This window comes from Phoxinus phoxinus (assembly GCF_949152265.1).
Source record: "Phoxinus phoxinus genome assembly, chromosome: 1".
NCBI classification, from domain to species: domain Eukaryota; kingdom Metazoa; phylum Chordata; class Actinopteri; order Cypriniformes; family Leuciscidae; genus Phoxinus; species Phoxinus phoxinus.
The window spans coordinates 49918438-49932588 of record NC_136876.1 but is presented as its reverse complement, the minus strand read 5'-3'; the positions used below and the strand labels follow the sequence as shown (position 1 = coordinate 49932588).

Below are 14151 nucleotides of genomic sequence, written 5' to 3'. Positions count from 1 at the left end.
CTCTGGTTGTGGCTATACAACTGGCTTTACCCTGCACACCGGCCTTACCACTCCTCCTGAGTGATTTTTGCACTTGCACTTGGTGTTTGGGTTCGATCTCGGGCTTATTGTTGAACTTGTTGCTGCTGAGGTTCCTCCTGCTGTTGCTCTTCCGATATGGGCGGAACCTTCCTGCAGTGATTGGCGTGAACCCACGTAGCTCTCTCTCCGATTTTCACCGCCGTGTGTGTTATCAGCAGAACTTGATACGGTCCTCGCCACCGCTTCGCCCTCCAGTTTTTTTTTCCTCAGGTCACGGATCACCACGAAGTCTCCCGGCTTAATCTTATGCAAAAACGTTTCAGCAACCTTCCCCTGGGTAGCTTTCACCTGCACAGAAATATTGGATAACAGACAGGACATTTCTTTGCAGTAATTTAACATTTCATTTTCACACACATCAGTTGATGGAAGCCTGCGTTTCCCCCCTTCTATTCCCATGAATGGTGGTCTACCAAAGAGAATTTCGAATGGGCTTAAATTTGTTTTGACTCTTTTTCTCATTCTCATGTACATTAGCACGGTCGGGAGCGCTTTAACCCATGAAAGTCCAGTTTCTTCACAACATTTTGCCAATTTGTTCTTTACTGTCTGGTTCTCACGCTCAATAGCGCCTCCACTGGCGGCGTGATAAGCACAGTGTGTTCTCATATTAATTCCTAAAAACTGACCGACCTGCTTTATTGTCTCATTGACAAAATGTGTTCCGTTGTCAGAACTGATTTTTCTTGGAATTCCCCATCTCGGAACAATCTCGGTTAGCAGAGCCTTTGCTACTGCTGCTGCATCTTGTTTCGAGGTGGGGAAAGCCTCGACCCATTTGGACCACATGTCCACCATCACCAGGCAGTACTTCTGTTTTCCACAGGGGGTCAATTCAATGAAATCAATCATTAAATATTCGAATGGCCCCTCTGGGGCTGGCTGACTTGCCAGTGGTGTTTTAATACCCCGTGCAACGTTATACGTGGTGCAAATAACACATCTTTTGCTAAAATTCTCAGCGTTATATTGTGAACCCATATTGTAAACCACAGTGTTTTCATTTGTGTGATCATCCCGCTTTTTGATACATGGTCCAACCCGTGTATCAATTTAGCATAATGTTGAAAGAAATGTTTGGGTAAACAGGGCGTTCCATCAACCGATGTCCACACGCTATCTACAAGGCTGCAGCCTGACGCCTTCCAGTGGTTTTTCTCAGCTCCTGTGGAAAAAGACTGCATGCTCTGTAGAGAAGGAGAAACGTTAAGGTTAATGTCAACTTGTGCGTAAGTGGCGCTTTTGCTGTCATCTTTGGTCTGATCTGCTGCCGCTGCTTTCGCAGCCATATCAGCTCTGGCATTTCCTGTAGAAACAGAATCTTTATTATTAGTATGCGCAGCGCATTTGCAAATTGCAATCCTGTCTGGCAACAGGATTGCTTCGAGCAGGTCCGATACCAGAGACGCGTTTAGTATCGGCCGTCCATCTGATTTCAAAAATTTTCTGTGTCTCCATAAAATTCCGAAGTCATGCGTAACTCCATAAGCATAACGCGAGTCTGTGTAAATCGTCACACATTTATCAGTCATTAGTTTACATGCTTCAGTCAAAGCGACTAATTCAGCTGCCTGCGCAGAATAATGTGATGGTAATTTGTCGGATTTCACAGTTTCAAATTCAGTCGTTATAGCATAGCCCACTTTATTCTTTCCTGTTTGTGGATCTTTTGACGCAGATCCATCCACAAACAGGATATTGTCACAATTATCAAGCGGAACGTCCAATAAATCTGGACGCGGTGTGCACACCTGTTCAAGTGCTGACAGACAACAGTGATGCTCCTCCCCATCTTCTTGCGTTGGCAGGAGAGAGGCAGGATTCAGAGTTGTGCATCGTTTTACTGTGATATTTGGCATATCTAGCAGAATCGTATGGTATCTTAGCCAGCGAGCTGTAGACAAATGTGACGTTCGCTGCTCTTGCAAAATCATGGAGACGGCATGTGGGACCTTTAAAGTTAGATCAGAGTAGCCTACAAACTCTCTTGAGGCCATTACAGCCAGTTCAGCCGCTGCCACTGCTCTGAGACAGTGTGGCAGGCCCGCTGCAACAGGATCGAGTTTTGTTGAAAAATAGGCCACAGGTCGCAATCTGTCACCATGAGTCTGCAAGAGAACAGAAGTCATAAAACCATTCTTTTCATCAACCATCTGTACAAATGGACGGTCTACGACCGGAAGGCCCAACGAAGGAGCCATAGCCAACTGTGCTTTCATGTTATCAAATGCTGTCTCAGCTTCACTTGTCCAAACAAGCCTGTCACATGACCTCAGCATTTTTCCTGTTGTAAGGCTTCTTAAAGGCTGTTCTAAAATGGCATAATTAGGAATGAACGTACGACAGTAAGCACACATTCCTAAGAATGACAGCATTTGTTTTTTTGTTACAGGTTTTGGCACCTCTTGTATGGCCTGCACCCTTTTCTGAGACAGTGTTTTGCTGCTGTATTTGATAACATGCCCCAGGAATGTCACTTCTTCTTTCACAAACTGCAGTTTTGAAAGACTCACCTTGTGTCCCTCTTTTTCAAGATGCTTCAGGAGGGTCAAACTGTCTAATACACAAACAGATCTATCAGCCGAACAGATCAAAATGTCATCGACGTAAAAAAGTAATGCGGTTCCAGCTGTCAAAGTCAGATTCTCAATGCTTTTCTTAATTGCCATGTTGAAAATCGTAGGGCTTTCAGTGTAGCCCTGACATAGTCTTGTAAAAGTGTAACCCTTGCCATTAAAATCGAAAGCAAACCAAAACTGGCTATTCTCATCCACCGGGACGCTAAAGAAAGCATTAGCCAAGTCCACCACAGTGAAATATTTTGCATTTTGCGGAATTTGGGACAAAATAGTATAAGGATTTGGCACTCGTGGTGCTCTGGCAATGACAGATGAATTTACCATTTTCAGGTCCTGCACAAAACGCCACTCCGTTGGATGATTTTTATCTCTTATTTTTTTTACAGGAAAAATTGGAGTACGGACCGGTGAATCGTTACAAGGTCTAATTATTCCCGCTTTCAACAAAGAATCAAACACTGGTTTTATGCCCTCTAATGCCTCACGTTTTAGGGGATATTGTGCCTGGCACGGTCTGTAATCAGATTTTGGGATGATTATGACTGGCTCGCATCCTCTAATAAGCCCCACGTCATATTTATGTTTCGCCCACAAATTTGGTGATATTTGTGCCAAAGAAATATCAATTTCTGAAGCAGAAATATCCCCTTTCTCCTGTGTTGTCACATTCTTCCCAATAGCAGTCACACTTCTCACAACCCCCACATTGAAGTCACAATTTGATTTAAATGCCCCCACACTTTCACTCTCAGCTGTGTGTGAGTCAATTTTCACCCAGTCTGTGGCTAGTAAACATTCTTTTACAAAAAGCCCTACACCTCTCCATTGCTGGTCTATGGCTTTGGACACAGATAAGTGACACGCAGTGTTCTCTGTCATAAGATAACAGGCTTTCTGATTCTCATTCAGCACTGCAGAAAGCGCACACACATTTTCTTTCCAGAAAATTGTGTCAAATTTCACACTTTCATTATCTACAGAATTAAACCACATCTTTTCAAAGTCTGACTCTCGCTCCGTTACGACATGTGATGTACAATGCATTTTATCATGCGTCATAAACTCTGTGTTGATTGGGCTTGTTCGAGCTTTGGCCAATTTCAAAATCTTCTCTGCCCAATCAACATCTGTTATCTGCCACTCGTATGCCCATTTTGGCTCACATGTAGCACATGTCATTTGTGGTGTTTCCCCGATGCTAATTCCGTAGGGATTAGCATCGAGGGTCAAATTTAGTTTACACATTAAGTCACGAGCCAGCAGAGGTGCGGGACAGTTACGCGACCAAACAAACGCGTGGTTTAAAAACCGTCCGCCTTCTGTCTCGCACTTCAACGGCTCTGTAAATCGGTCAGAAATCAAATGGCCCGAGGCCGAAGTACTTTCGTTCATTTCATCGGTTAATTTTGGTACACATGGTAAATCACATGGTCGTAATGTGGAATGACAAGCTCCCGAATCAACAAGAAAATCGATCGCTACCCCATCAACTAATAACGGATAAATTGGCATTTCAGAAAACCCTGTGCTTTTGTGCAATTTTACACGCTTATCGCTTATGACATTGCTCAAACATTCATCAGTCACACATAAAGATTTGCAAGCAGATTTTTCATTGCAGGTAGCAGAGAGTAAATCAGTGTATGTGTTTGTGTATGCGTGGTGTGTGTGTGTGTTAGTAAATATAATTTCACTTTCCTTTGCTGTAGTCAGAGACTGACTTCCCAGAGCTGGACTCTTTCCTTCCCGCTCTCCTGACCTCTCGGTTCAATCTGACTTCACGTAGGGACACGCATTTCTCCAGTGTCCGTCTTTCTTGCACACTCTGCATTTTGTACAGTCTCGGAGCGCGTGTGCATTTGTGGAGCAGACATAACAGTTCCACTTCCCTCCCGCAGCTTTTCCTTTTGGCCTTCTTTGATTCTCAGAGTTTGAATTGGAAAACGCAGGTTTGTTAGGTTCATGTTGCACAACTACCATTGTGAGGGGTTTTTTCTTGTCCTTTTCCTCAAGCTCATCTTCAGCGTGTATTGCGTGCTGCAGTGCTGAAGCCAAACGTCCGTTCTTCCATTCCACATAACTTGATTTTGTCCCTCGCTTAACTTCGGGTCTTAGTCCTTGCAGAAAGTAGCCCATCAAATGACTCTCCCACGTGCTAGCTTTCGTTCCCCTGTCCTCTGGCTCTGTTAAACCGCTGTGTTTTGCAAATGTTTCAAAAAGTCTGTAATAATAGTTGCTTACCAGCTCATCTTTCCCCTGGGTGCAGCACGTGATTTTTTCGGTGTCCACACGCGCAGGAAAAGCTGTGCTGATGGCGTTGGTGAAATTTTCCACTTCTTTCTTATACGGAGCGTTGCTTACATGGTCCCAGTCTACGTGTATCCGTCTCAGGTTTGTGTTCGCCAGATTACCGGCCACCTTGCCCCAGTTCGGAGCGCCCATTTTCACAGCGAGCAGCCGTCTCAGTTCTTGTGTGGTCGGGCTGAATTCCCGGCACATTGATAACAGTTCATTTGCAAATCTTTCGCCAGCGTCCTGCGGGTTCGGTAAATGCACCATAACATCCTTCATATCAGACATTGTCCAGGCTCTGAAAACCAGCATTGGCCCGTCCGAGCCAGCAACTTCGACCATTGGAGCCGTTACATTACTTTTGGCGCTGTAAAACTGACCTTTTCTTGATCTTGTCAGTATTTGTCCACTTTGTCCCGGTCTTTCATTATTCGGAGTGTCTGGACCTGTTTCATACCCATCTCCGAAAACTTCCTGCTCTGTGTTCTCTTCTTCGCCGCTTGTTCCGGCCAGTGCTGAAAAGTCTGCCTCCCCCTGCTGTACTGGAGGTGTGGGTAGTTGTGCTCGAAGCTGTGCTGTTAGTTTTTCTGCCACTCGCTCTGCAGCTTCCGCCCCCGCTCGCGCTGCTCTTGCATCTGTCTCTGCCTGCGCGGCTCTTTGAGCTGTTAATGCAATTTGTGCTCTTGCTTCAACGAGTTGTTCTTCTTGGGCTGCCATTCGTTGTGCGATTTGTGCTCTGTTCTGTTCCAGTTCTTGCGTTGGTCTTAGGAATGGTGGAGAGCGGTCCAGATCGAGATCCAGCTTAAGGGCCGTCAGTTCTGCCACTGGATAGTGATTGTTATATGCCGGCGGCGGAGCCGTTGCAACCTCGGTCACATGTGGAAAGACACATACATTCGGTTCATTAGTAGTATTCTGTTCCAGTGGAACTGTTTTCACACACATAACATCTTTCACTTCATTCATATCATTACATGCCAGTTCTTTCTGTATTTGCTTTCGTTCTCGTCTTTCAGCTTCTTCTAACCAACACTTTATAGTTTGTTCACATTCTTTACACACATGTCGAACACACACACATCCATTCTGTTTTTCATTGTTCCCTTCTATTGATTCTTTTACCACATTAAGTCTAATCTTACTTAAAGTCCCCGCCTCAGGGAAATCGTTATATTTGATCAACTTTTGTATGTCTACCATACATTTACCCCCGTAATTATTTCTCATTTGACAGAAAATAGGCGTGTAAAAATGATCTAGCCTACTGTTAGATGACCCCATCTTTGGCTGAATCTCCTCTCTTGGATTTTTACTTTTGACGCGCCTCTTACTAATCTGCCGAACGTCTTCAACAGACCTGATCTTTTAACCCAAAATCAGACAGGTTTTAGCAAATATGCTCTGTATTCAGTTGTGACTCTTCCGTTCACTTACTTAATCAGCTGTGGCTCTTCCGTCCACCTACAAGCTAGTTTTCAGAAAATTGACCTGACTTCCTCATGTCAATTTTCCGCTTAAAAACTCTGCTCGCACCAAAGAGACAGTCTCAGCCAATATGGTTCACCCACAGTCAGCCTATATCAATTCTACACCCAACAATAAAAGTCAAATAGAATAAAAATAAAACAATTTGCCGTTTCTTACCCGGAGATGCTTTTCTGTTGTTATTTGCCACGGATTCGTTCTGATCCCGGTGAGGATTTCTTCTCTGGCCCTGAAATCAGGAGTTGGCTCTCTCTCTCGTAACCTGTTGAGCTCTCTCTCTCAAACCGTCGAGGTATGAGACCAGCAGTGTTGGGCAGTAACGCGTTAGAAGTAACGCGTTACTGTAATCCCATTACTTTTTTCAAGTAACGAGTAAAGTAAGGGATTACAATTGCAAAAACAGTAATTAGATTACTGTTACTTTCCTGTAAGGAGGCAGCGTTACTGCGTTACTGTGATGTTGTTTCGTTAGACTGTCTCGTGAGTCGTGGCTTAATTTGAGCCGGAACACGCCCGACGTTGGATACGGAACCTTTTTATTGGATCCGGCACCTCCTATGTCACTATAGAAAATTAATCGCCTAAATAAAATAAAAAAATAATATTTGTGTAGCCTAGTGTTCAATGTTGTTATCGATAGAGCTGCGCGAATGGGGTATTATTTATTTAATCCGCACGCGCATCACAAAACTCATCATCCGTAAATGCTGATGCAAGCCGCGAGAAAGCCCTTGTCTGTTCTAGAAAGGATGCAGAAAAGATATTTAATGCTAATGTATGAGACATCGGCCTACGCTGAGTTTCATTCATTTATGAGGTGCGCGCTCTAGTTAACAGTGAAAGTGAAAGTGAACGCGGCGCGCCGGCTCCTCCATGTCACGGTTATTGTCTGCTATATTTGCCTTGTATTTGTTAAATACATGCAAATGGTTGATGAAACATTTATTAAAATAAGATACAAAAATAATTGAATTTATACAAAACGAAATTAACTTTAAAGAAAGGCTTTTAACAATGCAATGCAAGTGAACGCGGCGCGCTACCGCCTCAATGCACGGTTATTATATTGTCTGCTATATTTGCTTTTTATTTATTAAATACATGCAATTGGTTGATGCAATATTTATTAAAATTAAGATACAATTTATACAAAACGAAATTCACTTTAAAGAAAGGCTTTCTACAAAGGAAAACTCCATGAAATGGTAAAAACATGTCTGACGATTTACAAAAACAAAACGAATCTGCTCTTTAATGTTAAAAGACGTATAGGCTAACTGTTAATAATTTGGAAAACAGTCATGAGAGACTTTCATTTTAATTAGTTTATTGCTGTATTTTATTTGAATCTAATCGAATAGAGGATTTTACAAAAAAATATTTGCATTTTATATGCTGGAATATGCAGAAATATAAGTTAACAGAAGAAGGACTTTGTGTATTTCGTTAAAATATGGTGGACTCTGCAGAAATTGGTTAAATGTTCAACATTTTTCTTCAAGTCTGAGACTGTTGCATTTAATTAAATTTTTGGTTGATGCAATGTGCATAAAGTTAAAATATTGAAACTAATTAAACAAGTTTTAAAAAAGAGAATGTTTAATTTGATTCAATTTTAGATGATGGAATATGCAGAAAGAATAGAATTAGGCTGAAAGGTCTGCTTTATAGTGTATTCAGGTCGTGCATCATGTTTTTGAAGTAAAGTAACTAGTAAAGTAACTAGTAAAGTAACTAATTACTTTTGAAAATAAGTAATCAGTAAAGTAACTGGATTACTTTCTTGGAGAAGTAATCAGTAATCAGTAACTAATTACTATTTCCAAGTAACTTGACCAACACTGGAGACCAGTACCTGGTACCGGGGCGATTCACTCCGTCAAATCCGTCTCAGGACCTGGAGAAGAATTTTCCTCACGGAATCCCACTTCTGACACCATTTGTTATGGCAATTCCCTTAATACAATATTAATTAACAGCATCAACAGGTAAAGAAAACTTTCAGAGGCAAATTGTTTTATAGAGAAAAGGTTTATTCTCTTAGAGAGGTCTGGTCAGGTCACCACAGCTACCTAGCGACCGGAAGACAGAACCTAACAGACCCATAAAAGGCATAGCTTTTATACAGTTTACTCCTCCTCCCCAGTTTCCGTAACTTTCCGTACTGATAAACCCAGATCTAGCTGGTTTGAGTTGGCTTCTACCCCCCTTAGGCAGGTCAAATTGTTCTTTGTCCCCGGGAAGTCAAAAAGCTTCCATTTATGACTTAATTACCCTCCTGTTCCCCTCCTGATGAGGGTATGGGGCTTCACTTTATTACTGAATGACCCCTGTATTCTCCTGGCTAAAACCTTTCTCGGGCCCAGGTGTTACAATCTCCCCCTGCCCATCTGTTCAAAATTGGCGCGTTCAGCTAACATTATCAAAGTAACTTACGTTATGCTGAGCGCCAACGAAAATCATAGCATAACAAACACAACATTCAAACCGAGGTGACCCATTTGACACGATTTGTAGAATTGTCACTAAATTTTGATTTCTGTAACGTTAAACATTCGCGTCTGCATCAAGACCAATCATTAGTTCAAATTACTCGCTAACCCTGCCCATCACTACAACAAATTAACGAATTAATAGTAATTAGTCAACCAGGCAGCTGGATAAAAGATATAAAGCAGCAAATAAGTTGTTTGAAGAGAAATTGCTTCAGCAGAGTGGTCAAACCGTGTTTGTGAAAGTTCTTAACATGGGCTAATATATTCAAAAAACAAGAATGCAACCAACAAAGTACAGACATTTGAACGATTATTAAGACTAGCCAACAAACAAAAATCTGAAAATTAGGTTTAAATTAAAAGAGTTTACCTTGAACTTCACGATGCTCCTCTTCCTGCAAAAGCTGCTGCATGTGCTTCTGTTCTGTGCTGTGGGGGAGGGGAAATTGTGGACCAGTACGCATGCGTAACAACCCCTCTTGGACATTTTGAGTAATTTTACTTAAATTACGCTAGTTATGGGAGCTTTATTTTCGAATATTTCAGCAACAATATAAAATTTGTAGTAAACTCAACATTTTGGCTAAAATCAAGTAAACTTACTAGTATTTTTATAGTAAGGAATAATATTTGATTTTACAGTGTATCAATAATGGATGTTTACATTATAAATGCTAAGCCGGAGTAGTGATTAGCTGCATATAAAAGGCTAACATAACATTTAAACAAAAATAAAGAAGTGTGAAGTCCGCACACTGATTTTAACTGCTTCCAAAATGGATTTATTATTAAAAAGGCAACGTTTCGACCCTCAGGTCTTCATCAGGCACAACATCAATGTAAAGTGAAATCAACTTTAAATAGACACAGGTGATCACCCTAATTGGGCACACACACACAGAAACATGTAACAAGTGCAGATCATGTGACAAATACAGATCATGTGACAAGTTCAGATCATGTGACAAGTACAGATCATGTGACCTGAAAAAAATAAAATAAAATAATAATATAATATAATATATATAAATGTCAACAGATAATGTAAGTCACTATAAAAAAGGCTTAATATCAAAATCCTAATTCAACCCTGAAGGTGACAAAGTATTTAAGGTGTAGATCCAAAAACATTCCCTCTGTAATAATTTCTTCTCATAATCTCCTCCTCTTGAGGGTTTTATGACCTTTTCTATGCCGATATATTGCAAAGCGCTGACGTTATGACCTACTTGTCTAAAATGAGACGCTATAGGATTACGCATATCTCCAGTCCTAATGTTGCTGCGATGTTCACTAATGCGAGTACGCAATTGTCTGGACGTTTTACCCACATATGCAAGACCACAAGGACAACGAATTAAATAGATCACATGAGTAGAAGCAGAGGTAATAGTACCCCGAATCGGAATATTACGACCAGTGCGTGGATGACTAAAAGATTTACATTTGTGTGTAAAAGCACACTGGGCGCAATTACCACACCTGTAATTACCTGGAGGAAGAGTAGGAATGCAAATGTAGGAAATTAAAAACTAATTTCGGACCATTTTTAAAGACACTTGATAATTTAAGATCACTTGAAATAATATGCCAATGATTATTTAAAACTCTGCGAAACTCTACACCTAATGCGGAGTACTTCGTAGTACAAATGGGAGCATTAAAAAATTGCTTTTTATTATCATGCTTTGTTCGTAAAACCTGCACTTGAGATGTCTCGGTGAATTTTTTTTGGCATTTTCAATCCATTCATTTCGGTAACCACGATTCAGAAATCTTTTTGTTAAATCAGTGGATTGTTGAGTGTAAGATTTATCTGTGCTGCAAACTCTACGCACACGCTTAAATTGACTGATAGGTAAACTCCTAATTAAAGGTCTAGGATGGAAACTATCGCCTCTTAAAATAGTATTACGATCCGTTGGTTTTCGGTACAGATCGGTATGGAGTTTCCCGTCACATATGTACGCGCGAACATTAAGGAAATTAATGCTAACTGGATCGCATTCCATAGTGAAATTCACATGCTCAGTCCTTGAGTTAAGATAATTCAAAAACATCGACATCTCTGCAGGTGTGGCCTTAGTGATCATAAAAATGTCATCAATATACCGTTTGTAAAGCAAAATCAAACGGAATTTCAAAAATTCCTTAGAACCCTGAGACTTCGGGAGTTCTTTGGTACAAATGAACAGTCGTTCCCATCTAATGATGTTCTGCCCGTTACCACACAGGGCAGTGTTACTCTTGAACAGTCCATTGCTCGTCTTCCTTTCAAAAGAAAATCTACCTTTATTCCACCTAAGAATAGAAATTCGTCTTTGGATACCTATTGTAGGCTTGTGGAATTTGATGTAAAAAATTTACTTAAGAACAAAAGGCAATATAAAGTCTACAACAACTTGTCGAAAATGGAGAGAGATGCTTTATTTGATCTTAGCAAAGACAATACGGTGATAGTCCTTCCTGCAGATAAGGGTGGAGCGATTGTACTTCAACGAGCTTCAGATTATGAAAAAGAAATTCGCAGACAATTGAATGATCATGTTTTTTATGAAGCCTTATCTGCTGACCCTACTAATAAAATGAAAGCGTGTATTAATTCTAAATTATTGTCACACTTTGAAAACGGTGAGTTCAGTAAAAATGAATATGATTTTCTCAAAGTAGATTTTCCAATTACACCCATTATATACACCTTGCCTAAGGTTCACAAAGGACTAGAAACCCCTTTGAAAGGTCGTCCTATTGTGAGTGGCATTGGTAGTCTCACTGAGAACATTTCTTCTTATGTGGATTTTTATATCAAATAATTTGTACCCATGCTGTCATCTTATGTAAGAGATTCTATGGATTTTATTGAATCATTATATGGTGTTGACTTTTCTGTTGATGATGTGCTTCTTGCAACTTTTGATGTTCAGAGTTTATATACCAACATCCCTCACACTGAAGGCTTACTTGCTCTAGAACAATTCTTAACACAAAGATCTGTGGATGAAAAACCTAGCACAGCATGTTTATTGGATTTAACTAATATTGTCTTGACTAACAATTTTTTTCGTTTTCAAGATGATTTTTATTTACAAGTGAAAGGTACTGCGATGGGTAGTAAAATGGCACCTAATTATGCTTGCTTGTATATGGGAGTTTTTGAAAATGACTTCAAATTCTTTTTTCCCTAAGATTTTGCTTTACAAACGGTATATTGATGACATTTTTATGATCACTAAGGCCACACCTGCAGAGATGTCGATGTTTTTGAATTATCTTAACTCAAGGACTGAGCATGTGAATTTCACTATGGAATGCGATCCAGTTAGCATTAATTTCCTTGATGTTCGCGTGTACATATGTGACGGGAAACTCCATACCGATCTGTACCGAAAACCAACGGATCGTAATACTATTTTAAGAGGCGATAGTTTCCATCCTAGACCTTTAATTAGGAGTTTACCTATCAGTCAATTTAAGCGTGTGCGTAGAGTTTGCAGCACAGATGAATCTTACACTCAACAATCCACTGATTTAACAAAAAGATTTCTGAATCGTGGTTACCGAAAAGAATGGATTGAAAATGCCAAAAATAAATTCAACGAGACATCTCAAGTGCAGGTTTTACGAACAAAGCATGATAATAAAAAGCAATTTTTTAATGCTCCCATTTGTACTACGAAGTACTCCGCATTAGGTGTACAGTTTCGCAGAGTTTTAAATAATCATTGGCATATTATTTCAAGTGATCCTAAATTATCAAGTGTCTTTAAAAATGGTCCGAAATTAGTTTTTAAACGTCAAAATAATCTTCGTGACTTGCTTGTAAAATCTGAATATCCTTCATGTATAAAACAATGCATTCCTACTCTTCCTCCAGGTAATTACAGGTGTGGTAATTGCGCCCAGTGTGCTTTTACACACAAATGTAAATCTTTTAGTCATCCACGCACTGGTCGTAATATTCCGATTCGGGGTACTATTACCTGTGCTTCTACTCATGTGATCTATTTAATTCGTTGTCCTTGTGGTCTTGCATATGTGGGTAAAACATCCAGACAATTGCGTACTCGCATTAGTGAACATCGCAGCAACATTAGGACTGGAGATATGCGTAATCCTATAGCGTCTCATTTTAGACAAGTAGGTCATAACGTCAGCGCTTTGCAATATATCGGCATAGAAAAGGTCATAAAACCCTCAAGAGGAGGAGATTATGAGAAGAAATTATTACAGAGGGAATGTTTTTGGATCTACACCTTAAATACTTTGTCACCTTCAGGGTTGAATGAGGATTTTGATATTAAGCCTTTTTTATAGTGACTTACATTATCTGTTGACATTTATATATATTATATTATATTATTTTTTTTTATTTATTTTTTCAGGTCACATGATCTGTACTTGTCACATGATCTGAACTTGTCACATGATCTGTATTTGTCACATGATCTGCACTTGTTACATGTTTCTGTGTGTGTGTGCCCAATTAGGGTGATCACCTGTGTCTATTTAAAGTTGATTTCACTTTACATTGATGTTGTGCCTGATGAAGACCTGAGGGTCGAAACGTTGCCTTTTTAATAATAAATCCATTTTGGAAGCAGTTAAAATCAGTGTGCGGACTTCACACTTCTTTATTTTTGTTTATATAACTTAGTTGTCCTGCACCTGAGCCCAATCTGGGTGTTTGGGATGTGCACAGCAGCTTTGTGCTTTTGATTCTATAACATAACATTTAAACCATCCACATTAGATCGCATTCAGAAGTTAATACAAACACTTGACTGTAGTTTGAAAGTGAATTTTGAGTAAAAGTGTCATTTTAATCTTTAAAATTGTGTTATGTAGCTTGATGCTAATTGTTGCTCTAATGCACCTGTTACGCCAGGAGCTATTCTATTCCATAATCTAATTTGTTAAAAGAATTCACATAAGGTCCCAAGAATATGCTTATTTTGTTGTTTTCTAGAAAGAATTCAGTTAATGGGTGGATTCATGTATAGTGGGATCAATGTGGTGTATATGGGCAAGCCATGTGATGCCAGAATAAAGGCTAATAGTGGCTGAATACAAAGAAAAGAATAATGAAGAGATTAGAGATATCATCCTCCGATTTGAAATGAAGCATGAGCAGACTTGTGGCTTCACTTTAATTGTGGTTAAATTGTGGTAAAAGTTGTTATACCACATCAACATTGATATTTTTTATACATTTTAAAAAT

General features: G+C 39.9%; 1 protein-coding gene across 3 annotated transcripts in view; it reads left to right on the top strand.

The window, feature by feature from the left end:
- Positions 1 to 14151, top strand: part of LOC307003492 (NACHT, LRR and PYD domains-containing protein 3-like) — a 123132-nt gene that overhangs the window by 71798 nt on the left and 37183 nt on the right. The gene's annotated exons all lie outside the window — the stretch shown is intronic.